This window comes from Macaca nemestrina, unplaced genomic scaffold, assembly GCF_043159975.1.
Source record: "Macaca nemestrina isolate mMacNem1 unplaced genomic scaffold, mMacNem.hap1 Scaffold_66, whole genome shotgun sequence".
In the NCBI taxonomy this organism is placed as follows: Eukaryota; Metazoa; Chordata; class Mammalia; order Primates; family Cercopithecidae; genus Macaca; species Macaca nemestrina.
Window position 1 is genome coordinate 12,237 of NW_027257824.1, and position 17,794 is coordinate 30,030.

Consider the following 17,794-nt stretch of genomic DNA (forward strand, 5'->3'; position numbering starts at 1 on the left):
CACTCATTCACTCCTTCACTCGCTCACTCACTCATTCACTCACCCTTTTACTCACTTGCTCATTCACTCATTCACTCACTCATTCACTGACCCATTCACTCACTCACTCACTCATTCACTCACCCATTCATTCACTCATTCATTCCCTCATTCACTCACTCAGTCATTCCCTAACTCACCCTTTCACTCACTCACCCATTCACTCATTCACTCACTCATTCACTCACTCATTCACTCACTTATTCACTCACTCACTCATTTCCTCATTCATTCACTCAATCATTCACTCACTCAAATCATTCACTCATTCACTCACTCATTCACCTCTTCACTCACTCATTCACTCATCCTTTACTCACACACTCACTCATTTATTGACTCATTCACTCACTCACTTGTTCATTCACTCACTCAATTCTTCACTCCCTCATTCACTTGTTCGCTCACTGACTCATTCACTCACTCTTTCCCTCACCCATTCACTCACTCACCCACTCATCTGTTCACTCACTCATTCACCCACTCACCCATTCACTAAGTCACTCATTCATTCACTCACTCACTCATTCATTCACTCACTCACTCACTCATCACTCATTTATTCCCTCGGTCACTCACTCATTCACTCACTTATTCACTTGCTTATTCACTCACTCATTCACTAAGACGCTCATTCATTCACTTACTCACTTATTCACTCACCCATTCACTCACTCACTCATTCACTCATTGACTCCCTTGGCAATTCATTCACTCACTCACGGTCACTCATTCAGTCATTTACCCACTCACTCACTCATTTCTCCTTCCCTCATCCACTCACTCACTCATTCACTGACTGACTCACTCACTCACCCATTCACTCATTTACTCACTCATTTACTCCTTCACTCACTCACTCACTCCCTCCTTCATTCATTCATTCAGCAGCACCCATGACAGGTTCACTCTGTCCTGGGCTCTGCTGTTGCCCTGGGACTGCAGCAGGGAATAGTGAAAGATCTCTGAATCCACGGCATTCACAGTTCAGCCAGGGGACCTTTCGAGAAGCCCAGCAGATAGGTGAAATGCCCCATATGTGACACTGACGAGGATGTTTTAAGAGCAGCAGGGAGGGAACAGGAGTGTGCATGGAGCCCAAAATTTCTAAGAGGGTGATCTGGGGAGGCCTCACCGTGCAGGAGACCTTGCAGGACAGACCTGTGGAAAGTGGGCAGAGTCGGTAGGGAGAGGAGGGCCTGGGTTGAGGAAAGAGCAGGCTAGGCCTGAGGTTGTCGGGTGCCTGCATGGGCCTCTGGGCAGCACCAGGATCTGAAGGGACCAGAGGACAGGCCAGTGTGGCTTGTGTGGGGTCTGTGACTCCGAGTCAGCAGAGAAGATGCCTGAATTACATCCTGATAGGTGCACCCTGACTTTGAAGCTGAGGACACCCGAGACATGGAGGTGGGGTGGAGGTTGGGGCAGAGCAGGGGATGAGGAGGGAGCCTGTTCCGGTCCAGGTCAAAGGTGGTGGCCTGGCCCTAGTGGCTCCAGATGCAATGAAGAGCCAATGGGGACTTTCCTGAGGGACTTAGATGCCAGGGTGGAAGAGCACTGCAAGGCTTCAGCCTGAGCCCCTGGGAGGATGGAGTCACCAGGAGCTGAGGTAAGGAAGACTGAGCGATGGGGGGTTGTGTGGGGGGTGCAGAGGCCTGAGCTCAGTTTGGCCCCTGCAGATTTGAGATGCCCACTCCATGCACAGGCCGAGACAGCAGAGAAGGGGAAGAGGCTGCAGCTCAGGTAGCCCTGGGATGTGCAGCCCCACATGCTGGGGCACTGGGTCATGGTGTCCTCATGGCTGGGAGCTGCTTCCCTCCTGGGATGCCAGAACTCCTTTAGGGCACATCGGCAACTCCTGCGCTCACCACTGAGGGGAAGTGGGAAGGGCAGCTGTCCCTATGCATGTTCTCCTTCACCTTGTCCTAGGCAGGTCCCAGGCAGCACCACCCTCCCAAGTGGCTCCCCTTGGCCGCTGTCTCTAGTGTTCACAGCCAGACCCTAGAAGAGGGCTGGACTCAGCGGCTCACTTCTGATGAATAGAACCAGGCAAAAGAGATGGCGGTCTCTCCTGAGATTGGATTGGGAGGAGCTGAGGTTCTGTCCACTGGAACTCTCCCCCTGGCTCTTGGTAGGTGCTAGTTCTGGCAAAGCCAGTCACCCGCCCAGGGCAGAGGGCAACCTGAAGCTGATGCCACAGAGAGACTGGGGCCTTCAGTCCAACAGCCTGCAAGCAACAGAATCCTGCCAGCAACACAGAAGTGAGCATGGAAGCAGCTCCTCCCCTGATGAGCCTGAGCCTTCAGAAGACACAGCAGCCCTAGGCAGACACCTGCTGCAGCCCTGGAGAGCCCCTGGGGCAGAGGGCCCAGTGAAGCCTGCCTGAACTCCTGGCCCAAGGAGTAATCATTCCTGGGGTATAAGTGTGTGCTGGTGTGGGCCTTTGGAGTAATCTGTCAAGGGACAATAAAGAACAAGCACACACCTCAGGTCCTACTGGGTGGAAGCTGTACGGTCAGCACGGCATGTAATATCTTCCTCTTAAATTAGAAGATTCATTGCTAAGGCCAAAGTTAAAAAAAAAAAAACAAACAAAAAACTCTAGTTGTAGCAACATTGAAATACATGTCTTTCAAAAAAAAAAAAAAGCCATAGCTATTCTTTTCCATCTTCGCTACAGGTATATATTAATATATGTTAATTCCCTGACTGACTGAGCAATGGGCCAAACTCATAAGAACAGATGTGTGAGGACCGTCAGTGACCACCCTGACCCCAGCCCTTATACACAGACAAACTTTTGAACATAATCCGTAACCTTGGGGGTCTTGACACTCTAAATTTTATTGTTTTTCATTAGCTATTTCTATTCCCTAAACAATACCTGTTCATCGCAGAGAAAAATGGCATTGCCTATACTAAGCAAAAGAAAGGAAATAAAATGCTCAGAAACATTTACATATGTATGCAGACTCACACACACACACACACACACACACACACACACACACACGCACGCACTCACACACAGGCTCGCACTGCGTCTAGGCCTGCCTTTTCACTTATTTGTATGTCCTGAACATATTTCCATGTCAGTAGACACATATCTTTGTAGCGGTAACAGCAACTAAATATTATTGCAGCGCATATTTTTACCATCATTTATTTAACTCATCATGTTTGAACTGTTAGGTTGTATCTATCATTTTCTGTATTACAGACAATTTGATGACAAATGACCAATCCCCTAATGTTCAATATAAAAGTATCAATTGTATAAGGAGATAACGGGTATTTGGCTAAAATAAAATTCAGTGTGGCCCACCTTCTCCACATGTAACATGCTCTAAAAAGGCATGAATAATTAAATTAGCCCTTCTATTCTCCAGCACAGATCCTGAGCCCAGCTGTGGGTGCAGGTGCTTAGAGCCTCGGTCTGCTCTTCTGCCCGCCAGAAGGCAAAGGCCACTCAACTGTCACCTTAAGACAGCCAGGATTCGCCTCTCCCTTTTAATTAATAGAATAATGCTCAGGTTCACTGCATGAGAGCAGCGCTCTCTGACTTTGCATTCATCAGGATAACCTAGGTGGTTTGTTTAAAAATACACATTTCCTGGCTGAGCTCCCAGAAACTGGACTTCAGTGGTTTAATGGGGGTGTGCATAGGACAGGTGATTCTGAGGACCACGAGGGGTTAGGAATTTCGCCGTTAATTCTGGCCAAGGGAGAGATTAGACCATCCAGCATTGTCTGCAGCATATATATTTTTTTCCTCTTTTGCAATGAATATTTGATGCTCAGCGGGATGAGCCCCAGGATGAGGCACACATCCAAGAAAAATCCATGCCTCTCCATCTTTTCCCCAGGATTGCCCTTTGGTGAGACTCTCCTTTGCGATTGCTTCACTTTCCCGGGTTCATAGAACAAACCTCTTCTTAGTCTCTTTTGTTGTTTCCTATCTGTTCAACAAACACCCACTGCGCAGGACCATCCTCCGGAAAGCCCTCGAGTGGGGCCGTTTGGGAGCCCTTCTTCGTGGGGTGAGCACTGAAGGAACCGGGATCCCATAAGCCCGTGCTTTTGTAGGGGCTGCTCCCTGTCCCATCGCAGGTAACTGCCACCAGGCTGTTAAGCTGTGGATGGGCAACTGGCACAGCGCTTTGGATGTGCGTATTTCAGCACGTGGAGTTGGCCGGTGAAGTCAGCCGAGGTCGGCACAGCGTACAGCAGCGCGCCTGTCCGTAGGGAGGAAGGGTCGTCCCGCCTCCCCGCCAGGTCAGTCCCGTTGCGCCTCCTCCTATCCCACTCTGACTTTCGCGCGCCCAGGCGTCTCTGAGGGTAGCGCCCCGATACTCTCCCCCACCCCAAGGATTCTTCTCCCCACGGGACGAGCTGGGGGCCCGGGAGCGCCACAGACCCCGTGGACCCGGGAAATCGCAGCTTCGTCATAGCTAAGCTCGCCGCGCTCAGCTTTTCCCACCACCTGGAGGATCCACTCTCCGTGCGTCCTTCCCGACCTCAGGCTGCAGAGAAAACGTGGGGGCGGGGATCGAGGAAGCCGCGCGCAGAGGCTCCTAGCGCAGCCCCAGGAGGAATCCTGCCTCCAACAAGAAGCTGTGCGCGCGGCCGGGCTCGGCGCTGACAACAGCCGGATCTACCGGGCCTGCCGCGAGCCTCCGCGTCCAGGTGGGGTCTCCGCGCCCCAATTCCACCCCGCCCCGCCATCGGCGCTCCCCGCAAGTGCGGGGTTTCCACCGGCCCCGGCGTTCGCGCCCACTCACGGTCTCCCTTGCCCCCCCCCCCCCCCCCGCCCCGGGAGATGCTCCCGGCGTTCTATTCCGCCCTGCCTTGGCCCGCCCAGCGAACGATGTGACCCCGCCCCCTTGCGGTCTCCCCTCCCCCGGTCGCTGCCCCTGCCCCCACCTGTGGCGCTCCGGGCATCTCTAAAGGCCCCAACCAGAGTCCTCCAACCCACCCGCGAGGCTAGCGCACCGGCAACGCGGCCCCACCCCCAGGGACCCCGCCCACTTGTGGTGCTACCCCCGCCTCCGCGACCTCACCCACCGCTAGCGCGGCAGCCACCTACGACGACCCCTGCGTAGGTCCTCCTGCCCACACCCGGCCCCGGCCAGCCCCTGCCCCTTTCTCTGCCCCTTTCCCTGCCCCTGCCCCTGCCCCTAGCCGCGCCCCACCCCCGCAGCCCCTCCTGTGCGCTTGGGCCCCGCCCGTCAAGACCCTTTGACGCTAGGGCCGGGCGGGGGCGCGGGCGGGGCAGCTTTTCCGAGTCGGGCGCGCGCCGGCAGGGTCTCCATTGCCTGCTGCGCACCCGGACTAGCGGCTGCCCTCGGCCTCCTCGCCTTGGACGCGGACGACTCCCGGGCCCCCAAGGGCTCCTTGCGGAAGTTCCTGGAGCACCTCTCCGGGGCCGGCAAGGCCATCGGCGTGCTGACCAGCGGGGGACATGCTCAAGGTGCGCGCCCCCCTCCGGGTGGCGAGGGAGGGACGGACGGAGAAGGGGAGAAGAGGGAGAAGGGGAGAACAGGGCAAAGGGGATGGGGGAACCGGGCAGAAGAGGGGGAAGCGATGGGAGGACCCGGGGAAAGGTGGGGAAGCGATGGGAAGAACTGGGGAGAAGAGCGGGGAAGCGACGGGAAGAACTGGGGAGAAGCCCGTGCCCGGGAGCGGCAGGGGTACCTGCGGGGCGGCGGGAGCCGGCAAGGCAGCCCCGGGGTCCTTGCCGGGTGGGGCGGAGGAGGAAGGAACATGGCGATAGGAACCTCCATTCGGAAAATAGTGAGCTTTCCACCCTCTCCGGTTTATGTTTTAAATTGAGCCTGGTAGAGGGGGTTGCCTGGAGCACCTTCCGGGGTCGTTCTGCCTCTGAGCTGTAGGATGGCGCCGGGCTTCCCCTCCGAATCCTGGGTACAGCGCGATCACTTAAGTTGCCCCCGCCCCCCAACTCCGCCCCACGCCACCCCCCAGCTTGTCGAGGAAGAAACGGCCGGATCCCGGCGGGCCTCCTGTCGCCTCGGGCCCCCCGCGGCGTGGGCGGGGTCCCGGCTGCTGCAATGCGGGAAACGGCAGGGGTGCTCTGGGTTCCCGCCTAGCGTCTCCGAGGCAGTCCGGCAGCCCCTCGCGTTTCCGTTGGAAGATTTTAAAAAAGGGTTTCCTGCGCTCGCATGTGCTGTCGCCTTCCGGCTCGTGACAAAACCGAAAACTAAAATGGGTCCCAGGCCCTCCCCGCCAGCCTCCGCGGACGGGAAGGACCAGGAAGCGGGGACTCCAGGACGTCAGCGGCGCCGCAGCGCGGGCTCTGGGCTTCCCCTGTCCTGTAATGTGGAAAGGGCTCTCCAGGAGGGGCCGAGCCTGGGCCCACGACGCAGGCGCTCCGGGAGGACATTTAACATTGAAGAGCGAGAGGTGGTGGAGACTGCGCTCCCCAGGCCCCGGGTGCACGTAGGGGCACCGGTGCCCAGGTTCAGGAGGGTGAGGCCTTCTTGGCCAGGTAGCCTTGTTAAATCTATCTGAAAATCACAGATAACTAAGTATCAAGTCGTCACAGATCATTTTAGTATCCTGAATGAGACGGCTACGGAAAACATGAAAACATCGTTACTGGTTACGTGCATGATGCATCCAAAACATTGTTACCTACACAGTGGCAGCACTGATATTTGTGGGCTTTTGAACGTGTGGACTGGAGTGTTAAGAGCCCTTCAGAGTTATGACAGTAGTTTGATTTGAATGTTCTTTTCTTGGCGAATAAATGCTGTACATTGAATTTACCCAGGAAACTAGGAAGGTGAACCCACACGAAGGACACAGGCCTGTGGGCTGCTCCAGGCGCCCTTAGGGCGTTGCAGGGCCTGAGCCATGCGCTTCCTGCTCAGCCTCCTGAGAGCCGTGACGGCGTCTCTGTTCTGGCTCACACTGGACCCGCTAGTTTCATATTCTTGTTATGGTTCCGAGGCTACAAGCGGTTGGATTCTGTGAGACACTCTCTGTCTTCCTCCTCCGGCTGCTTTCAAATGGGTCGTCTTTTTTTAGAACTGATTTTTTAAGCAGTGATTGATGGGGTGAGTTGTAGTGCTGTCCTGAACTGCAGAGGGAGCGCACTGAGGAACCTGGGTTTTGATGCTGTGCACATCAGCAGAGTCACCAGCCCAGGGCCCTGTCAGTCCCATTATTAAGCTCATTTCTTGCTCTTGTCATCGTTACTCAGACGCCTTAAAAAAAAAGCAAACTCCTGCTTGCCGTCACTGGCTGAGTTTGGCAAATGGGTGTTTACCCTGGAAAGAGGGGCATTTTGTCCTCTGGAACGTCTAAGGCGCCCTTTGGTGAGGTGGTCTGTTTCTGACCACTCTATCCCGTGGGCGTCCTTCCTACTTCCACCTTCCCTTTCCGAACGCCTCCGCCTCCAGGGCTTTAACTTTCCTTCTGTGTGTGCAAAGCAGAGGTTATGACTGTTGTGCCAGTGCCCTGTTTTTTCTTTCTTTCTCTCTTTCTTTCTTTCTTTCTTCCTTTCTTTCTTTCTTTCTTTCTTTCTTTCTTTCTTTCTTTCTTTCTTTCTTTCTTTCTTTTCTTTTCTTTTTTCTTTCTTTCTCTTTCTTTCTCTCTTTCTTTCTCTCTCTCTTTCTTTCTCTTTCTCTCTCTTTCTTTCTTTCTTTCTTTCTTTCTTTCTTTCTTTCTTTCTTTCTTTCTTTCTTTCTTTCTTTCTTTCTTTCTTTCTTTCTTTCTTTCTTTCTTTCTTTCTTTTTTTTGCTAAGGGCCCAAAACTTGCTGCATCTCAAAAGAAGCAATTGCATCCATTTGTTCACGATGAGCATAAACTGCTCTTTAAGGGAGACTAATTGGTAAACCCGGCTGCTGTGGGTAGAAAGACGGAGGTGGCCGCGGAAGCAGGGCTCTGCCTCTTGGAAGCCTGCACAACCGTCCTGCTTTCTTTCTTCAATATCCGCGGGGGGGGGGGGGGTTAATTTTAATAAGCCCTGGAAACCAACAAAGCAGGAAAGTGCTAAGACATTGAGGTGTGAGATTTAAAATGACAACCAGCAGCCTCTCATTCTTCCTTCACTGAGGAAGGAAGGAACCAGTTGCCTCTTCGTTTTGGGGCTGCAGGGTATGTTTGGCAGCGACACTGGCCCTTTGTGCTGTGTGACTCAAGAATTGAGATAGTTCTTTACTAAGTGTTTTGTGCAGTAGGTATGAAAATGGGGAAAGAGGGAGCACTGTCCGGGGTGGAGAGGCGTGGAGAGACGCTGTGATACATAGCGAGTCCTTTTCTTCTGGGCTCCTGGTTTTCAATCTTTTCCTTCTTTTTTTCCTAACAGCTTGAAAGATGATTTTTGTGTCTTAATTAAAAGATTGAAGACTGTGGGTCAGACCCAAACTAATTCCATTGGCATCAAAGAAAAGGATTCTTTACATATTTATCTATAGGCATAATTAATTTTTTATTTTTTGCTGAATTATCTGGTTAGTCAAATCATACATTAGAGAAGTAATATTAAAAATTAAAAAATAAAAAATGTATCTGTAAACATATCCCCCTTCCATTCCAGTCTTTGTCTCTGTGTAATTTTAGAACCTTGGGCCATGATGTACATAGAGTTTATATTCTTTTAATATCTTGCTACTTCATTGTTTTCATGTTTAATCTTTGGGTTGATGTATCACAGGTTACTTGACCGTTTCTTACAGGTGTTTGGTTTAGTTTTTTTTTTTTCCCTTAACGCTAATGTAAATTTGAGTGTTTGGATGGTAGTTTTAGCAGAATTTAAGGCAGAGTCTCAGTTAGGGTGATGGATCGATTTATAGTCCCTAGTTTGAGGAGGGAGGTGGCAATATGCCCTTTCTTCTAAAATTGATATGTTAAATCACAATGGACATTTACATGATTTTGAGCACTTGGGACTCCCCTGGGGTTCACTGGTATTGCAAGGTCAGGGCTGGGGATCTTCTGCTGGAGAGGCCCCCAGCGTGCCCAGCGCAGGGTCCTGAGTGTGTTGCTGCAGGACAAGCTCTGGGCTTTGCCCTGCAGCGGCCGTCGCTCTGGGAAGAGCTGGCTGCTCCAGGAATGAGGCCTATGCTCTGAAGCTCACAGTCAGCAGACCAGCAAAGGTCAGCACAGATGACCTTATATGAATCATTCATTTAACAAGCATTCATGGAATACACATTCCATGCAGTTGGAACTTAGAGTGGAAGGCCATCAGTTCACTGTTGTCTCAGCAGAACTTTGTCCCTGGGTCCCTGTTGAACTTAGAGTGGAAGGCCATCTGCTCACTATTGTCTGAGCAGAGCTTGGTCCCTGGGTCCCTGTTGAACTTAGAGTGGAAGGCCATCAACTCACTGTTGTCTGAGCAGAGCTTGGTCCCTGGGTCCCTGTTGAACTTAGAGTGGAAGGCCATCAGCTCACTGTTGTCTGAGCAGAGCTTGGTCTCTGGCTCCCTGTTGTAGCCTCTGCTCCTAGGAGGTGCACGGTGAGTGTTGGGGGACCCTCCACAGGCACAATTGCTGAACAAGGACCCCTCCCAAGGGTGTCAGCCCTAGGCCCTGAGCTCTGAAGAGGAGGAAGGCATTCCTGGGGCCATCTCCCCTTCTGGATACTGAGCTCTGCACAGAGAGAAACTCTTCCACATTCACTGCAGTGAAGTTCATACTTTAGAGACTGGGGCCTGCATTCCCCAGAATTTCCATGGCCACAGGTGGTGGCCGCACCATGCGACTGGTGTCTATGTTCCCTGGAATTTCCGTGGCCATAGATGGTGGCTGTACCATGTGACTGGGGTCTGCATTCCCTGGAATTTCCGTGACTGCAGGTGGTGGCTGCACCATGCGACTGGAGTCTGTGTTCCCCAGGATTTCTGTGACCACAGGTGGTAGCTGCACCATGCGACTGGAGTCTGTGTTTCCCAGGATTTCTGTGACCACAGGTGGTAGCTGTACCATGTGACTGAGGGTCTGCGTTCCCCTGAATTTCCGTGGCCATAGGTGGTGGCTGTACCATGGGAATGAGGGTCTCTGTTCTCTGGAATTTCCATGGCCATAGGTAGTGGCTGTACCATGCGACTGGGGTCTGCGTTCTCCAGAATTTCTGTGGCTGCAGGCTGTGGCTGCACCATGCGACTGGGGTATGCATTCCTCGGAATTTCCGTGGCCATATATGGTGGCTGTACCATGTGACTGAGGGTCTGCATTCCTTGGAATTTCCATGGCCATAGATAGTGGCTGTACCATGTGTCTGAGGGTCTGCGTTCTCTGGAATTTCTGTGGCTGCAGATAGTGGCTGTACCATGTGACTGAGGGTCTGCATTCCTGGAATTTCTGTGGTCGCACATGGTGGCTGTACCATATAACTGGGGTCTACATTCCCTGGAATTTCCTTGGCCACAGGCGGTGGCTGCACCATGCATCAGGTCCTCTGTCTCAGGAGTTGGTGCCATTGTCTCTGTTACTCCCTCGCCTGACACACAGAGGCAGTTCCTGACTTTATCACTCCCAGGAAACACACAGGCATCTGTTTTGGATCCTTGTTTTATTTCCCCATCACCTTTCTCATCAAAGGGAAATTCACATCCCTCTAAAGCTGAAAATGGTGTGGGGCCCCCTGGTGGTCTTTCCAAGGCATTATCAGCAGGTAAATTAGATCATGTGGGCCAGTGTACCTGAAATGAAAACAGAAAGGTAAGTCGTGTCACTAAGCTTTGGTGGGAGATTCAGGGTCTTTGTTAGTGGCAGAATCATCCAAAGTAAGTTGTTTGTTCACTGCAGATCTAGATGGTTGGCTGTGTCAGGACTAAACTTAGCCATTGTCGACAGAGTGTCGCTTAATCCCTCACGGAAGCGTGTCAAGTACATTGAAGAATAGCTGCCAAGTCTGCTATTGTCGGGAGAGAGGCAGGTACGTCTCTCGCTTAGCCCAGTGCTGCAGGAGGCCAGGCTCACGTCAGGCTGTGCGTGTGAGTGGGTTGGATTTTTAGCACTCTGGGACGGTAAAGCACAAACATCTATTTTTAACTTGTGGGTGACCTTCTTCTGTGCTGCTTGAGTCTCTGTGGGCCTTTCTGTTTCCTTCCTGAGGAGTCTGTGCCGGGGTCCCAAGCGTTCTCTGGGCTGCACCTCCGCGCCTGCCCAGTGAGGAGGCTCCTCCTGGTGGCTGTGGGACTGGGCTGGGCCCACACTGTCAGCATCGTCTGGGGTAAGCAAGCCCGTCCTTCCACACCTCAGTGTCCCCAGCTGTTGAACAGGGCTAATCAACTGACCGTCAGGATTAATGGGGATCAGATGCGCTCATCTCATAGCCCTGCTTGGTAAATAGCCACTTCCACTCTGTCCTCCAATGTGCTACTCTAGACTTTTTCTTTACCTCCATTTAGCCAGGTGATTCGAGGTGACAGTGACTATCAAGAGGGATGTACAGAGGAAACCAGTGGAAGAGAGCTCGAGGAGCAGACATGGGCGCAGGGAGCACAGTGCGGGGAGCACGGCTGCAGGGAGCATAGGCATGGGGAGCACAGATAGGTGTAGGGAGCATGGGCGCAGGGAGCACAGTGCGGGGAGAACGGGTGTGGGGAGCACGAGCGTGTGAAGCATGGGTGCGGGGAGCACGGGTGCTGGGAGCACAGGGCACGGAGAGCATGTGTGTACTTGCTCTGCTCTGACAGAGGCTGCCGAGCATGTACTCTGTGCTCAGATGGGTCAGAGCCTCAGTGCCTCTTTTTAAAAAAAAAAAAAATCTTTTTTTAAAGATAGGACTTCTGTCTTCCTGGTGGCCCCTTTTAGTCGATACTCTTTTAAGCCTGCTTTTCCAGAGAAAAGCTAGGAAGGATGGCCTATATAGGTTCCAGTCTGGGCATATCTGGAAGAATGGGTCTTTTTTAGGTTTGAGTCTGGCGTACCTGGGGACATCTTTGAACCTCCACTCAGAGTCCCAGAACCACGAGTAGAGGCTCCCCAAATGTCTGCTGGGACTTTCCCCTCTGCTCGCGGATGATGAAGAGCAGAACCTCACCCTGCCACGACCTCTGGGGTCCTCCTTCCTGGAGGGCAGTGCCTTGGTGACCAGCGTGTGTAGGAGTCTGAGCTGGCACCTTCGGGCTATGCTGTGCAGCGGGGGCTCATGCCATGGGGCATTCTTGTGTTCTGCACCGGGACTGGTGACGTTGGGCATCCTCGTGCACTGTGGACCACATGAGGTGCACATGAGCCAGACAGCTCCCGGAATTCGGAGCCTGGCTCTGTCTCAGGCCACCCACCTGTCTGTGGCATTTTTGAGGGATTGTGGGGACCGTATGAGTCTGTGTCCCCACCCTCACTGGCTGGACACCTGTGCCAGGCTGGAGTTTTATGTTTCACCATCCCCTGTTCCGAGTTGTGTGAATATTTATTTTCATTACCTACTCTCATGAGCTTTCCTTTTTTTAAAAAAAAAATCGGAGACAGACTTTGAAGTCCCCTGGCCCCACCGTTCATGGACCTAATGGTATTGCAGAAATTATGACTTCAATTATGTATAATAACTGGGGCTACTTTAAAAGTCATGTAAAGGAACAAGGTGGAGTAGCCATTTCAAGCTGTACATCATGCTGGATTCTTAAGTGAACATTATCAGGCTTTCAACACGTTTTCTCTTTTTATTTACTTTGGAGAATATAACGGATGCTCAGAAGCTGTTGGGATTTAGTAAGAGGAAGTTATCCTTAAGAAGCTATTTAAGCAAGGGGACAGTTGGAGTAAACGTAAATTATGAACACACACCTATTCCAAACCAGAGAAATAAAAGCATCAACTGTACTGGGGTTGAAACTTGGGTGCTAGTGTGTCTTTCCTGCCCACAGTGACTGTGGCAGTGCTGTGGGCAGGAAATTCTGGAAAGAAGACTTGGTGCCAGTGGTAATTTTTGTGACGATTCATTTGCTTTCAGCTCAAGTGACTATAGTCTTACTTGCAAATGGCTAGGTGTCCACCAATGGACCACAACACTGACATAGGACACATGAGAAATGACCCTTGGGTTTTTAATAATTATTATTTTTAATGGACACATTATAGTACATATCCATGGGATACAGTATGATATTTCAATACATGTTTTTCGTGTGTAATTAGCAACTCAGGGTAATTAGCATGTCCATCATCTCAAACATTTGTCATTTCTTAATGCTGGGAATATTTAAAATCCTCTCTTCTAGCTGCTTGAAAATATACAATAAATTGTAAACTATAGTCACCCTACAAGGCTATAGCACACTAACCCTTATTTTTACTATCTAGATGTAATTTTGTATCCATTAGACAACCTCTCCCTTTCTGCCTTCCCGCCGCCCTTTCCTGTCTCTAGAAGCCACTGTTCTACCTTCCGAGGGTAGAATATCGTTTTCCTCATAGAGATCTTTAACCTTCTTGGTTAGATTTCTTCTGAGGTATTTTTATTTTTATTTTATATTTTTGTAGTTAAATGGGATTGCTTTCTTGATTTCTTTTTTCACTGGCTCATTGTTGGTCTATAGAAATGCTACTGATTTTTATATGTTGATTTTGTATTCTGTAACTTTACTGAATTTGTTTATCAGTTCAAAGAGATTTTTGCTGGAGTCTTTTTTTTTTTTTTAAATATATAAGAGCACATTGTCTGAAAACAGACAATTAGAGTGCCTCCTTTCCACTTTGGGTGCCCTCGATTTCTTTCTCTTGCCTGACTGCTCTTGACTAGGACGTTCAGTGCTGTGTTGAATAGGAGTGGCACAAGTGGGCGTCCTTGTCTTGTTACAGATCTCAGAGAAAAAGCTCTTAGTGTTTCCCCATTCCCCATTATGTTAGCTGTGGGTTTGTCACATATGGCCTTTATTGTGTTGAGGTATGTTTCCTTCAGTGCCTCGTTTGTTGAGACTTTCTATCATGAAGCAGCGTTGAATTTTATCAAATGCTTTTTCTGTATCTATCGAAATGATATTATGGTTTTTGTCCTTAATTCTGTTGATGTGATGTAGCATGATTATTGATTTGTGTTTGATGAGCAATCCTTGCATCGTGGGATAAATCCCACTTGATCATGGTGTATAATCTTTTTGATTTGCTGTTGGATTCAGTTTGTTAGTATTTTGTTGAGGATTTTTGCATCTGTGTTCATCAGGGATATTGACCTATAGTTTTCTCTTTTTATTGTGTCCTTGTCTTATTTTGGTATCAGGGTAATGCTGGTCTTGAAGAATGAACTTGGCAGGATTCCCTCCTCTTCAATACTTTTGGAATAGTTTGAGAAGAATTGAAACAAAAATGTGTAGAATTCAGCTGCGAAGTCACCTAGTTCTGGGCTTTTCTTTGTTGGGAGACTTTTTATTATTACTTAGTCATACATGTTACTCATTATTGGTCTGTTTTAGGATTTCCGTTTCTTCTTGGTTCCATCTTGGTAGGTTGTACGTGTCCGGGAATTTATCCATTTCTTCTAGGTTTTCCAATCTGTTGACATATAGTTGTTCAAAATAGTCTGTAATGATCCCTTGTATTTCTGTGGTATCAACTGTCATTCTCCTTTTCTGTTTCTAATTTTATTTCTTTCGGATTTCTTTTTGTTTGCTTAGTGTAGCTAATGGTTTGTCTATTTTATTTATCTTTTCAAAAAACCAACATTTTTTTCTTCATTTTTATATTTGTTAGTTTCAAGTTTATTTAGTTCCTCTTTGATCTTTGTTATTTCTTTTCTTCTACCACTTTTGGATTTGATTTGTTCTTGCTCTTCTAGCTCATTGCAGTTCGTTGTTAGGTTGTTTATTTTAAATCTGTTTTTTAAATGTAGGAGTTCATTGTTATAAACTTTCCTCTTAATACTGCTTTTGCTGTATACCATAAACTTTGATATGTTGTGTTTCTGTTTTCATTTATTTCAAGAAATTTTTAAATTTCCTTCTTAATTTCTTCATTGACCCATCGGCTATTCAAGGGCATATTGTTTAATTTCTATGTATTTATACAGTTTTGAAAGTTCTCCTTGTTGTTGATTTTTTTTAAAATTAAACTTTGTGTTCTAGGGTACATGTTCACAATGTGCGGGTTTATTACATATGTATTCACGTGCCAAGTTGGTATGCTGCACCCATTAACTCATCATTTACATTAGGTATATCTCCTAATGCTATCCCTCCCCCCTCCCTCCTCCCCCCTCCCCACAACAGGCCCCAGTGTGTGATGTTTCCTTTCCTGTGTCCAAGTGATCTCACTGTTCATTTCCCACCTATGAGTGAGAACATGCGGTGTTTAGTTTTCTGTCCTTGCGATAGTTTGCTGAGAATGATGGTTTCCAGCTCCATCCATGTCCCTACAAAGGACATGAACTCATCCTTTTTTATGGCTGCATAGTATACCATGGTGTATATGTGCCACATTTTCTTAATCCAGTCTGTCATTGATGGACATTTGGGTTAGTTCCAAGTCTTTGCTGTTGTGAATAGTGCCGCAATAAACATACGTGTGCATGTGTCTTTATAGCAGCATGATTTATAATCCTTTGGGTATACACCCAGTATTGGGATGGCTGGGTCAAATGGTATTTCTAGTACTAGATCCTTGAGGAATGACCACACTGTCTTCCACAATGGTTGAACTAGTTTACCGTCCCACCAACAGTGTAAAAGTGTTCCTATTTCTCCACATCCTCTCCAGCACCTGTTGTTTCCTGACTTTTTAATGATCACCATTCTAACTGGTGTGAGATGGTATCTCATTGTGGTTTTGATTTGCATTTCTCTGATGGCGAGTGATTATTGTAGCAGGACTAGCCTCAGACAAAACATGATGGGAGGCTACATGTATCAGCTAACAGAACAAAACGTTTTACACTGCTTTCTCAAACAATGTCTGGAATTTACAGATAACACTAGTAGTTTTGGTCAGGGGTTAATATTATTATTATTATTTTAACTACCAGGGCCAGGTGGTGGTGCCAAGGTCGTCTAGCTATTTATCTTACTTCTGTTTCTTTCTAACTTTTTGTTTTCTCCCCCTTCTCCTGTCTTATAAACTAGGGAAAAGGGGAGACGGGGAAAAGCTGGGAAAGACAACAGGAGAAGTGGTGGTCTCATTCTATATTATGAGCATTTTTTCATGTCTCTATTGGCTGCATAAATGTCTTCTTTTGAGAAGTGTCTGTTCCTTGTTGTTGATTTATAGCTTTATTCTGTTAGAGTCTGAGAATATCCTAGATGTTATTTCAATTTTAGAAAAAATGTATTGAGAATTCTTTTGTAGCCTAGCATGTGGTGGATTCTAGAGAATGTTCCATGTGCTGAGAAGAATGTGCGTTTTGTATCTGTTGGATGAAATGTTCTGTAAATGTCTGTTAGGTCCATTTGGTCTACACTGGACTTTAAATTTGATGTTTTGTTGTTATTTTTTGTCTAGATGACCTCCAGTACTGACAGTGGGATTTTGAAGCTCCTACTATTGTTGTGTTGGTGTCTCCCTGTCTCTCTCTATACATATGTATGTATATATAAATTTATTTGAGACAGAGTTTTGCTCTTGTTGCCTAGGCTGGAGGGCAGAGGTGCAATCTCAACTCATTGCAACCTCCACCTCCTGAGTTCAAGTGATTCTCCTGCCTCAGCCTCCCAAGTAGCTGGGATTACAGGCATGTGCCACCATGCTGGGCTAATTTTTTGTATTAGTAGAGACAGGGTTTCACCATATTGGCCAGGCTGGTCTTAAACTCCTGACCTCAGGTGATCCACCTGCCTCCACATCCCTCCCAAAATGCTGGGATTATGGGCGTGAGGCACCGCGCCCGACCTCTCTCTCTATTTAGATCTACTAATATTTGCTTTATATATCTGAGTGCTTTGTTGTTGGGTGCACATATACTCGTAATTGTTATATCCTTTTGCTATTTTGATCTCTTTATTATATAATTACCTTTTTGTCTCCTTTTTACAGTTTTTGACTTAAATTGTGATTGATCTGAAATAAATATGGCTACTCTTGCTTACTTTTGATTTCCATTAATGTGGAATGTGTTTTTCCATCCCTTCACATTTAGTCTATGTGTGTCTTTGCGGCTGAACTGAGTTTTTTGTAGGCAGCATATAGTCGGTTTTTCTTGTTTTAAATTCATTCAGGCCGTCTCTATCTTTTAATTGGGAATCTTGGGATTATTTTGCTATTGATATCACAGTCCAGACATTAAGATTTTCTCACTTAAGTCGCTTGTACACAAATTAATATGAAGAGGAAGTAGAGTTTTTCTTTTGTCCTTTTGAAGAGAGTGATGGATTATTATTTTGACTTCATGCAAGTGAGGGACTCACCATGCCTGTTGGGATTTTAGAATTTCTTTCCTGTTATAAGGAACAGCAATGATCTGTAATGGGTTCCTGGAATCATCCAGTGATGGTCTGAATATCTTAAAAGTTTCCTTTCATGTCTCATTTTCTATTTCTCCCCTAGTAGCCATGCACCCGGGGCAGGACATGGCCTTACATTTCCTTGGTTTCTTGATGATTTCTTAGGTTTAGTGTTTGACACAGTTAGGATTCTGGATAAAATCAGCCCTTCTGGGAAGTGTGTAAGTCAAACAAGGACTTTCTGGTGGCGTTATACAGGTTTCCCATGCCCCGTGAGTACAGGAATAGCCCCCTGGGGAAGGAGAATGGGCACATGATGGCAGGGAGCCATTCTTGGATGGTCCCATCGTTCTGCAGGAATTGTCATGCAGGAAGAAGAAGCACATGGCGACTGAGCTGGTAGTGATTCTGCTGATAGT

At 48.3% G+C, this 17,794-nt stretch overlaps 1 long non-coding RNA gene across 1 annotated transcript in view; it reads left to right on the top strand.

The window, feature by feature from the left end:
• Window positions 1-4,948: 4,948 nt before the first annotated feature.
• LOC139361591 (uncharacterized) overlaps window positions 4,949-17,794 on the top strand; it is an 81,787-nt gene continuing 68,941 nt past the window's right edge. The window contains exon 1 of the long non-coding RNA XR_011619141.1: window positions 4,949-5,506. This is a non-coding gene — a long non-coding RNA (uncharacterized lncRNA). The remainder of the gene's footprint in view (window positions 5,507-17,794) is intronic.